The sequence below is a fragment of the Jaculus jaculus genome, chromosome 8 (assembly GCF_020740685.1).
Source record: "Jaculus jaculus isolate mJacJac1 chromosome 8, mJacJac1.mat.Y.cur, whole genome shotgun sequence".
NCBI classification, from domain to species: domain Eukaryota; kingdom Metazoa; phylum Chordata; class Mammalia; order Rodentia; family Dipodidae; genus Jaculus; species Jaculus jaculus.
In genome coordinates, this window is record NC_059109.1 from 124782772 (window position 1) to 124795122 (window position 12351).

Below are 12351 nucleotides of genomic sequence, written 5' to 3' on the forward strand. Positions count from 1 at the left end.
GCTGATGGCGGAAGCCTGGGTCCCCAGACTTAACACCCTGGAATGTGGACAGGCATTTCCAGCCTCCACCCTGGAGGCTGGCTCTCCCAGTCACCTGGTTCTAGGACAGCTCTTGCGGTTTCCTGGGAACATCCATCCCCAGTTGGGAGGCAGCAGCTCAGGGGAAAAGGAGCTGCAGGCTTCAAAACAAAGAGAGCTGGGTTTCATCTCTCCCTCCCCAGCTGTGTAACAACGGGCAGGAACCAACCTGGGCAAGCCACCACGTGCACATCTTTAAACATGGATAATTATCAGAGCATCCAGGGACAACCTTCCTTCCACCGCCACCAGCTTTTGGCCCCTGGGGTACAAATAGGTAACTCTAGGCAACGGCCTCAGGGCCCATCCAAAGAGACTGACCTCCATCAGCTATGTCAGGTTCCAGGCTCCTGAGAACATGGAGAGAGAGGGGCCAGATTCTATCTGGACATCTCTGGGCCAAAGCAACTTACTTGCATGTTCTTCCCAGATCAAGGGCAGCATGTACCTTCAGGCTACAATATTAACAATGACTGTTGCTCATGTTCACAGAGCACCAGCATGGAGCATTGCTACTATAAGCCTCCTGTTAATGACCTGGATCAGTCGTCACCACTCCTTTATCATTGCCTTTATGTGATGAATATGGGACCCAGGGACACTTGGCCAGAGTCTCACCCCAGCATAGGCTGATTCAAGATCTGAACCCTGGGGCTGGAGAGATGGCTTCGTGGTTAAGGCACTTGCCTGCAAAGCCAAAGGACCCAGGTTTGAGTCTCCATGATCCACAAAAGCCAGATGCTCAAGATGTTGCATGTGTCTGGAGTTTGTTTGCAGCCAGATATGGGGCTGGAGAGATGACGTAGCAGTTAAGGCACTTGCCTGCAAAGCCTAAGGACCCAAGTTTGATTCCCCAAGACCCATGAAAAGCTAGATGCACAAAGTAGCACATGCATCTAGAAGTTTGTTTGCAGGGGCTGGAAGCCCATACTCATATCCCTCCCTCCCTCTCTCTCAAGTAATTAAATAAGTAAAATATTTTAAAAAAATTAAAGCTAGATATGGTGGCCCATACCTGTAATCCCAACTCTGGGGAGGTAGAGACAAGAGTATCCCCGGGGCTCGCTGGTTAGCTTGTCTCACTTAATGGGTGAGCACTGGGTTCAGTGAGAGACCCTGTCTCAAAAAAGTAAAGTGGGGCCAGGCGTGGTGGTGCGCGCCTTTAATCCCAGCACTCGGGAGGCAGAGGTAGGAGGATCACCGTGAGTTCAGGACCATAGTGAATTCCAAGTCAGCCTGAACTAGAGTGAGACCCTACCTAGAAAAAAACAAGCAAACTGGGGTTGGAGAGATAGCTCCACTGTCAAAGGCACTTGCTTGCAAGGTCTGAAACCTCGGATTGATTCCCCAGTGCCCATGTAAAATCAACATGCACAAAGTGGCACATGTATCTGGAGTTTGGTTGCAGTGGCAAGAGGCCCTGGCATGCCCATTTCTGTCTCTCTCCTTGCAAATAAATAATAAATAAAGTGGGGCTGGAAAGATGCCTCAGCAAATAACGGTGCTTTCTTGCAAATCCTAATGGCCTCCATTTGATTCCCCAGTACCCACGTAAGCTAGATGCACAAAGTATGTCTGGAGTTTGTTTGCGGTGGCCCTGGTGCACCCATTCTCATTCTCTCTTTCTCTCTCTCTCTCATAATTAAAAGAAAAATAAAGTGGAGAGCAATTAAGGAAGGCATCCAACATCAACCTCTAGCCTCCACATGTGTGCGTGTGCACACATTCACGCACTCACGCACACACACATATGAACAGGAAATGCACGCATGCATTTATCACACACACATGCAAGATACTTGGTCCGTCTGCTTCCTTGTGGGCTGGGGGGCAAAGGTGGGCCGCTGAGGGTCTGCAAACATTGGACCCCAGCCCCTGCCGCCTGAGCTGGAGAGAAACGCTTGCCTGTGAAGCCTAAGGACCCCGGTTCGAGGCTCACATGACCCACATTAGCCAGATGCACAAGGGGGTGCACACATCTGGAGTTCGTTTGCAGTGGCTGGAGTGTGCCCACTTTCATTCTCTCTCTCTTTTCCTCTTTCTGTGTCTGTTGCTTTCAAATAAATAAATAAATTAATTAATTAATTAATTAATTAATTAAAAAAAAATACCCGCCCCCAAAAGAAGCTTTGGACTATGAGGTCAGTCATGCAGCTGTTGTCGCCAGCTGTGCGACCTTGGCTTGGCCTCTCTGAGCCTCAGTTTGCTTCATAATGAGTGCACCATCTTCTGAACGCCCTGTACTCGGGCCTTTAATGCTCAAGACTACCTGGAAACTGAGGCTCAGAGAAGACATGAAGTGACTGGGCCAAAGTCACACAGCCAATAAAGTGAGACACAATCAAGTCTCACCAACTCTCACCTGGTGTCTTGAACCGACTCTGCCTTCGCTTCCAAATGCCAGGCAGCAGGATTTGGAAGGCGCCCGCAGGCTTTCCCGCCCCTTCCAGGGCCTCATACATGCCCGGCAAGTGCTCTGCCACTGAGCCATGCCCCAGCCTCCAGCAGTCAGCCGTACGCTCAGTGAAGGAAAGCACAGATTTAAGGGCCCGCCCCCTGAGGGAAAATCCCAGCTTGGGGAGGACACCCAGGCTGGGCCCTCTGAGCATGTAATTGTTTCTTCGCCCATCACTCCCCCACCCCCCCCTGCAGAGACAGACACCTGATGTGGGTGAAGCCTGCAGGGCCCATGTTAATGAGGAGGGTAGGTCTTGCCTACAGCTCCTGGTATGCCCTGGGGTCATGAGAAATGTCTAAGCTAAGGGGAGTCACTGGGTACCCCAACCACAGCCTCCTCAAGGGGGAAGGAAGGCCTCTTGGAGGGAAGGGAGTGGACAGGAAGTCCCCAGGGCCCCTTGCCATCAGTCCTAGAGAAAACATTTCATTACTGGAAGCCTAGTCCGGCAGAGGGGGTGGGAAGGGGCCTTGTCAGAGGAAACCACACAGGACCAGCCAAACCTCAGTTTCTCTCAGCCAGCAGCCACAGCTGACCACACGGGGCTGGCTCACCCGGTGTTTACGGAAACACTGGCCCGAGGTCACCCAGCTGCTGGGCTGGGATCCCCTGGGTACCCTCAAGCCTCCAAATGCCAGCTTGGCAAGAGCCATCAAAGGCCGTCGCTAGGCCCTGCTTGCCCCTGTGGGAGGCCCTGAGCGGTCAAGGGGCAGCAGGTCTCTCTGCCCACCCCAGGCTGCTTGCTGCGGTAGCTGGAATTGGAGCAGGGGTTTTCTGGACACCCTTGAGAAAGTGACATCCCCTCAGGAGAGACGTACACTGAGGGGACTCTGGATGCACAATGTCTGCGTTTGGGTTCTGGCTACATCTCTTGCTGGTGGTATAATGTAACTTTTCTTTTTTAAAAAAAATATTTTATTTTTATTTATTTATTTGAGAGAGAGAGGATGGGCGCGTCAGGGCCTCTATCCACTTCAAGCAAGCTCCAGACGCCTGCACCCCATTGGGCTTACATGGGACCTGGAGAATCGAACCTGGGTCCTTAGGCTTTGTAGGCAAGTGCCTTAACCACTAAGCCATCTCTCCAGCCTGTAACTTTCCCTTTTTAAAAAAAGTATTTAGGGTGGGCATGGTGGCTCATGCCTTTAATCCCAGCACTTGGGAGGCAAAGGTAGGAGTTCAAGGCCACCCTGAGAATACATAGTGAATTCCAAGTAAGCCTGGGCTAGAGTGAGACCCTACCTCAGAAAACCAAAATAAAAAATAAGGGCTGCAGAGATGGCTTAGTGGTTAAGGTGATTGCCTGCAAAGCCTTAAGAACCCAGGTTCAATTCCCCAGGACCCACGTAAGCAAGATGGACAAGGGGGCACAGGCATCTGGAATTTGTTTGCAGTGGCTAGAGGCCCTGATGTGCCCATTCTCTCTCTCTCTCTTTCTTTCTCAAATAAATAAACAAAATATATATTCTTAAAGTATTTAAAAAGTTGGAGCTGGAGAGATGGCTTAGCAGTTAAGGCACTTGCCTGTGAAGCCCAGAGACCCAGGTTCGACTCCCCAATACCCACATAAACCAGATGCACAAAATGGCTCATGCATCTGGAGTTTGGCCTGGTATGCCCATTCTTTCTCTCTCTGTAATAAATACATATTAAAAACATTTTAAAAGTATTTTATTTATTTATTTGAGAGAGAGAGGCAGATAGAGAATAGGTGCGCCGAGCCTCCAGCCACTGCAAACTCCAGACACGCATGCCACTTTGTGCGTCTGGTTTATGTGGGTACTAGGGAATCAAACCTGGGTCCTTAGGCTTCACAGGCAAGCGTCTTAACTGCTGAGCCGTCTCTCCAGCGCTTGTGTAACTTTCCTATGCTTCAGTTATCTGTCTCTGAAGTGGGAAAAACAGTATTAGCCCACATTTCTCAGGGGTGTTGACATAACTAGATGGCTTGGTATCTCAAGTGCTCAGTGCAATCTCTTATATACTAAGCATCTTAAGTCTCTGTGGTAGAAATTTCTTCAAATCAGATGTCTGTCTGCTGAGCACTCACAGCCTGAACTTATGGAGGGGGGCCGTGAAGTCCCGGGGGTAAACTGAACTTAGATCCTGCCCCGGGGATCTGAGTAAAGGCGACAGGTATGTGTTGGGGGGGGGTGCTAGCCCTCTCCTCCAATTCGCATGTACTTTACCTCTGTGGTCCCTGTCTGCGGGAGGATGACTGCGTTAGTTGCTCTATGGGGCCCTGCACCAGCCTAACCAACCCCAAGCGCAGGTTTGGCACCTGGCTGTGAAATGAGTGAACAACGCTTCCCATCCCTGCTGGGCCTGCTGCAGGTTCAGAGCTCGGGCCTCCCAGCCCTCTTCTTCCCTGGACCCCAAGGAGGAGGGGTTGTGTGATGCTGGGCACACACCACGATTGGCATTCCAGCAGTGAGCACCCCTGCCCATGGCCCCCTGTAGAGCCACTCTGTAGGGAGTTTGGGGGTGCGGGGGGTGCAGTGGCAGTCCAGCTAAGACCTGCCTTGCCTCTGAGCTGCCTACTTCTGCCCCTAGCACAAGCTTCCCTCAGGCCTCAGGCCCAAGGACCCACAGGACAGGATCCATGTCCCCTGGGTGTCTCACGCACAGGACTGGGCAGCGCCAGAGCCGGGCAGGAGAGGACCGATGAGGGAACAGGGACCGTGCTGTGGGACGTCTCTTAGGGGAGAGAGCACTGGGACTCATAGACTTAGCAGGCCTCCGTGGGGCTCCCGGCTCAGAGCCCCACCCCCTGCTTCATCCCAAACTGTTTGGCTTGGGCCTGTTTTAAACACAGGGATCTCACATGTGGTCACGTGCAGAGTGAAGTCTGGAGACTGGCCCCTGAGGCAGGAGTTGGGGTTCCCCGCCCCCACCCAGCAACCCCGAGGCACAAGCTGATGACTGGTTGGTGAGTCAGCTCCTCCTGGCACATCTGCCGTCCCATGACTGGGGATCCGGGGGGTGGCTCCTGACCAAGGTCCCCTGCTCAGTGTCCCCCTCCTCCCCAGCACAACGGGGACGGGAACAGTTAGCTCCAGGCCAGGCCACATGGTCACGTGGACCTCCGTTTTGCTGACCATATGTTACCCCCAGGGCTTGAAGAGCGCCAGGAGGTTAGAAGGGCATCTTGTGATGTCACTGCTGGGGGCACCTGGAGTAGGCAAGAGCCTGAGGGCTGATTCCTGCCCCAGGCAGGGCTATCTTACCTCTCCAGAGGGTCTTGCAGGACACTCCAGGCAGAGCTCCCATGTCCACCTCAGGTCACAAACGTGCCCTCAGCTGACGCAGACCCTCCACACTCAGCTCTCCACCTCCCGCCCTCAGCTCCCTCCTGTTCAAATCACTTAGATAGCAATACCAACTCTGTCCTCAAAGCGCTGTGTCCAGGGCTGGAGAGATGGCTCAGCAGTTGAGGCGCCTGCCTTCAAAGCCAAAGGACCCAGGTTCGATTGGCCTTGTAAAGCCACATGCACAAGGTGGCCCGAGAGTCTGGAGTTCATTTGCAATGGCCAGAGGCCCTGGTGCACACATTCTCTCTTTCTATTTATCTGCCCCTCTGTCTCTCAAATAAATATAATTATAATTAAATTTTAAAAATTAAAAAAAATATTTCAAGGGCTGGAGAGATGGCTTAGCAGTTAAGGCACTTGCCTGCAAAACCTAAGGACCCATGTTCTAGTCTCCAGATCCCATGTTAGCCAGATGCACAGAGGTGAGGCAAGCACGAGGTTGCATGTGATCATTAGGTGGCACAAGTGTTGAGTTCAATTACAGTGGCTGAGGCCCTGGGGAGACAATTCTCTCTCACACTCTCTAAAATAAATCAGAATATTAAAAAAAGTACATGTCTGGCTGGGTGGGGGAGGGTTGGAGAGGTGGCTCAGCAGATAAAGTACTTGCCACACTAACCTCAGCTCAGATCCTCAGAAGCCTTGGGAAAGCCAGATGCTACCGTGAGAGTGTCTGTAACCCCTGGGGCCTTCGTGGAGAAGGGCGGAGAAGACAGGAGAATGTTCCAGAACCTCACTAGCCAGCTGGCAGGTGTGCCAGTGCACGTGAGAGACCCTGCCTCAGACCGGGTGGAAGGCAAAGACGGACACGGAAGTTGCCCACTTCACACGCACACCGTGGCACATGCGCCTTCACAATCACACGCATGAACACGTGCACATGCGCGCGCACACACTCCTCATCTATCTCCCAGGCTGGCTCAGGTGCTCCCGCTCCTTCCCCTCAGCACTCCCCGCTTCCTGTGCTACAATCACCCCTGTGGGCCTGGCTGTCCCTTACACAGGAACTTGTCTTGTCTTTTTCTTTACCAACAAGGCACAGCCCATGCAGACAGTTTGTCACACGAGTGCACGAAATGGGTAGAGGGGTCACGGGTGAATGGATAAGTGGACAAACAAACATGTATGGAGGATGGACAGATGTCTGACAGAAAAGGATCGGGTAGGTTGGACAGAGACTGGTGCCTATAGGGATTGCTAGGTGAGAGGAGAGTCCTCAGACTATGGGTGGGGGGGCTCCTAACCAAAGTGGGGGTTCTCAGATGGGGCAGCCTTTTATCTAACCATGACTTGGCGCCTTGCTAGCTGCTCCCCATTCAGTAAGGGTGTCCTGAACTCAGATAGGCTATCGGAGCCACATTGTGGAAATAACGTTCCACATTCCTGAAGACTCGCCTCCACACCTCCTTTGGATCAGAGCAGCTGCTCCAGGTGTGCTTTTCAGTATAGACACAAATCTCTACAGTCAGGGGGCTCTGGGGAAGGGAAGGAGCTACCTCCCCTTCATTTTACAGATGTGAAAACAAAGGCCAAGCAAGCCCAAGAAATTACAAGAGAGCTGGGCTTGAAGCCTGACTCGTACAGTTCACCAGGTCATTCAGGTAACATGTATGTGTCTAGCACCTAACATATCAGGCCTCATACAGTTTCTCTGGCACGCTGTTCTGTAATGCCAACTATCAGAGCCCTGCCTGCGCCCCATCATGACCTTCAGCTCCCAGCAGCTGCACACTTAACAGCCCCTCACCCCAAGCCCCAGCCCACAGTGGCATGCGGCCACGGGCAGAAGGATCGCATGTGTTCTGCAAGCATCCCCGTTTCAGAGCTTCGGTGGGAAGCACGCTGGCCCCCACAAGCTCCTCCTTGCCAATTCACACTGCAGCCAAGCTCTGGGCTCCAGCCCAGCAGTCCCCCATCCTCCCCACCACCAACAAAAAAAAAAAGGAAAATAAAATAAACAGTTAAAGGGGGCTAGAGAGATAGCTCAGTAAAATACTTGTCTTGCAAGCATGGGCACCTGAGTTTGATCCCCGGTACCCATGTGTATTAGTCAGGGTTCTCTAGAACTGCTAGAATGAATTATTTTAAAAAGGGAAATATTGGATTAGCTTACAGTAGTCCAATATCAGTTGCAGGCCTAAGAATCACGGAACCTGGTAGCTGCTCAGTCCAGGTGGCCAGGGGCCTCAGCAGTCCCGACCCAGCACTGCAGATGGTGCCGGAAGGCCTGGAGGCTTCCTGAGGAGCCACTGGGTTTTGATCCATGCAGGTCTTCAGTCCCTGCTGGTCTTCAGTCCACGCTGGTCTTCAATCCATGCTGGAAGGCAGCAAGCAGCTCCAGCAGCCAAGTGGAAGGAAGGAAGGGCTCTTTTCACCCAGAGCTTCCTTATATGAAGTCCCTCTCTGAGCGGGGCCGCCCGCTCTGGGGGAAGGGCTCACTCTGGGGGAAGGACTTCCTCCTTTAGTTGATCCTTCCTGGAAGCAACCTCTGAGACCCACCTGAAAGGGATTTCTAAACAGATCAAGTTGACAGCACCTTAACTATCACACCATGGAAATGCTGGACAGGATGGCATGCACATGTAATCACAATGCTTGGAAGGCAGAGACAGGTGGCTCTCTGGAACTCGCTGGCTGGTCAGTCTAGTCCAATCAATGGGCTCCAGGCCAATGAGAGACATCCTGACTCAAAAAAGCTAGATGGTATTGCTGAGGGTGACAACCGATATTGTCCTCTGGCTTCCATGCACATGACCATTAAGTGTCCTTGTGTTCATATATTGATGTGCCCACAGCCATAAAAACATGCATATACACATGCATATAACACACACACACACACACACACACACACACACACACACACACGCAAAGGGACTTAGAAATTAAAAGCAATTTTAAAGCTAATATAAACCAGCTATGCATTTAGACATTTGAAAATGGGGAAATGAATAGATTGCCAGGGAGGTATGTGATGCCAAAATATTGACCCAAGAACGAATGGAAAATTTAAGTTGACCAATTGTAATCCATGATCAGGAGTGGTTGTTAAGGCCCTTTCAGCCTCAAAACATTAAAGTCGGGGACTCTGGTGGTGAGCTGTGCAGAACTTTAGGAAAAACTTACTGGTCATTTTATATAAATGGCAGAGGGGAGGAAGGGTGGAAAAGACAAGGAAAGGAGGAGAGGAGAAGATGAAGAAGAGGAGGGTAGGGGAAGATAAGAAGAGGAGAGAAGGGGTGGAGAATGAGGAGAGAAAGATGAAGAACAGGAAGGAGATGGGGAGGAGATAGGAGAAGATGAGAGAGGAGAAGATGCCAGTTCAGCTATTTGATACATGCTATCTTTACATGTTGGTTACAAAAACCAGATGAGGCAACACAAGGAAGGAACATGATAGACCCATTCATTTATGAACATAGATAGAGAGACACTAAACAAAACATTTTTTTGGCTGGATCCAGCAGTGTTAACATAATGACGCTGCATCACCACGAGGAAATTTTCCCAGAAAGCATCGCCGTCAGAAAACATGCCAGTGGAACTCACTGCCTCAGTAGACCAAAAGGGTCAAGAGACCGATGCTCGTGGCAACCCTTGGGGACAGGCTTCGAAAATCCTTAGCAAGGGCTGGAGAGATGGCTTGGTGGTTAAACGCTTGCCTGAGAAGCCTAAGGACCCCGGTTCAAGGCTCCATTCCCCAGGACCCACATTAGCCAGATGCACAAGGGGGCGCACGTGTCTGGAGTTCGTTTGCAGTGGCTGGAGGCCCTGGTGCGCCCATTCCCTCTCTGTCTCTTTCATTCTCTCTCTGTCGCTCTCAAATAAATAAACAGCAACAACAATTTTTTTTAAATGTTAAAAACAAAAAAGAGAAAAATCCTTGGCAAACTGGCAACAGAAGAGAAGTTCCTTGCTCTGGTACAGCTTTTCATAACAGAAAAACCTGCAGAAGATGTTCCCAGCAGGGAACTCATGAGTCCAGCGAGATCAGGAAGAGGCCAGAACGCCGGGTACTTCCCATGCGATCTGACTTCTGGAGTCAGCAGCCAGGCCAGTGGATAAGGAGAGGTGCCACTACTGGAAAGGAGAGGCAGGCTGCTGCTGTTTGTAGATGGTGTGATTGGTTTACCTTGACAAGGTAGACCAATAAATGGACAAAATGTTAAACAATTGGGAACGTGGCTAGCTTCTCAGGTCTGTGATCAGCAACAAAAGCCAACAATACTTTTACATCAGCAATAACTAACCAGAAAAACCAAGACTAATGTTGACTTCAATAGGAGGGGATATATATATATATATATATATATATGTGAATTTTAGAAATAGTGTTTATATATGACAGTGTATATATGCATAAATAATTATGATTTTATTTATTTATCTATATTATTTTATTTTTGAGAGAGAGAATGAGTGCTCCAGGGCCTTTTCAGCTGCTGTGAATGAACTCAGATCCATGCGCCCCCTTGTGTGCATGTGTGACATTGCATGTTTGCATCATTGCAACTGGCTACCTGGGATATGGAGATTCGAACATGCATTCTCAGGCTTGGCAGGCAAGCGCCTTAAACCTCTAAGCCATCTCTCCAGCCCAGTTTTATTTATTTTTTAAAGAAGTTTTTATCCTTTTGTTTGAGAGAGAGATGATGGGTGTGCCAGGGCCTCCAGCTGCTGCAAACAAACTCCAGACACATGAGCCACTTTGTCCATTTGGCCTTATTTACCAGGTCGGGAGGCTTTGCAAACAAGTGCTTTAACTGCTGAGCTATCTTCCCAGCTCCAGTATTGTGCTTTTATGGACGTGAGTTCAATCTACCAGAAGAGTCCCTCAAGGTCACTCAGGGAAACTCTAGGCGTCAGGAGGGATCCAGTTTCCTTCTTTTTCTAATCTTTCTGTTTTCTTTTTTATTTTTTCAAGGCAGGGTCTCGGTCTAGCCCAGGCTGACCTGGAATTCATTATGTAGTCTCAGGGTGGCCTCAAACTCATGGCGATCCTCCTACCTCTGCCTCCCGAGTGCTGGGATTAAAGGCGTGTGCCACCACACCCCCAGCCTTTTTTTTTTTTTTTTTTTTTTTTTTGTCTGAGACAGTCTCACTATGTAAGCCAGGCTAGCCTCAAACAAGATTCTCCTGCCTTATAAGTTCTGGGGTTACACATGTGCTCCCACATTCCTGGCTCTGGCTCCCCCTTTAGCCCCTTCTGCAGGTGAGGCTCACTGTGAAGGCACCCTTGCTATCCGAGATGGCTGCCTGCATCACCGTATGTCTGCCTCACCGAGCAGGTGGAGGAAGAAAGGGGGAGCCGTGGTGGGATCAAAGGGAAGCCCCACCTTTTAAGGAACCCGACACTTCTGCTTGTATCCCCCAGCTGCATGGCCAAACTGAAGGCATCACCTTAAATAAACTCAGGGCTTGGTGACTATGGAAGGACATAAAGAAGGTTATTGGAATAGGCAATGACCAGGCTCAGCCACGGATCCCAGGCGCCAAAGGAGGGGCCAGAGGCTCAGAGAAAGGCGACTTACCTACAGTCACAGAGCGAAGGAGCAACAGGGGTGAGGTTTTCATCAGGCTCAGCGTTGACCATCTGTGCCCACCATGCCATTCCCAGCCGCAGAGCATTGTGGCTCCTCAATCCCAGCCTGCCCCTGTCAGGGCCTGTGTCCTGTCCCTCTGTTCCTTCTACCTAATGACACTGCTGTGAGCTCCTCTTCCCAGTTACCTGACACGGTGCATGAGGCGTGGACTAGCCCAAGCATAGTAAGTGTGAAGGGAGAAAGAAGACAGGGCGCTATCATGAATGGCCCACGCTGGCCCTTTTCCTCCTGCAGGCTCTGGTGCAAGCCTGATGGAGCTAGGTTTTATGGACCAGCTTGATGGGGCCAAAGCCTTGTCCAAGTACCCCTTAACATCACCCCGAGTATTATTACTACCTTTGCCAAATCCTACAGGTAGCGTCCATGCCATTAGAACTCCTGCATCCAGTGCTGGGCCCTTGGAGATGTCCCCACATTCAATGGCTAGGCTGTTAATGTCCTCCAATCTTGGTGGAGAGAATCCTGTGCTGTATTCTCCACATATCTCTTCATTGTCTGCTGTCTAGAAAGTTCTACACCCCACCAGACACCTTCTGCTTCCAGAACAGGCAGGGTTGCTGCATTGGGCCCTGCACCTGGTCATTTGAACATGCTGTTCCTTGTGCCTGGAACATTCTACACTTCCAAGCCCTCTTTGTTTGGCTCAGTGGAATGGCATCTCCTTCACAAAGCTGTACCTCAGGCTAAGTCTGAACAAGGGGCCCTCCTCAGAATTCCCAGGAGCTCCAGGTTTCCCCTGGCTGTCGCCCTCTGGGTCTGGTACCCTGGCCTGCATTGAGTCTTCATCCCTACAGAGCCCCTGAGAGTTGCTGGAACTCAACAAAGAAAATTTGGCCTGACCAGATCATCAGAGCCCAGGAAATGGTGGCACATAGTAGGGCAGCCTGCTCGGGCTCTGCCACCT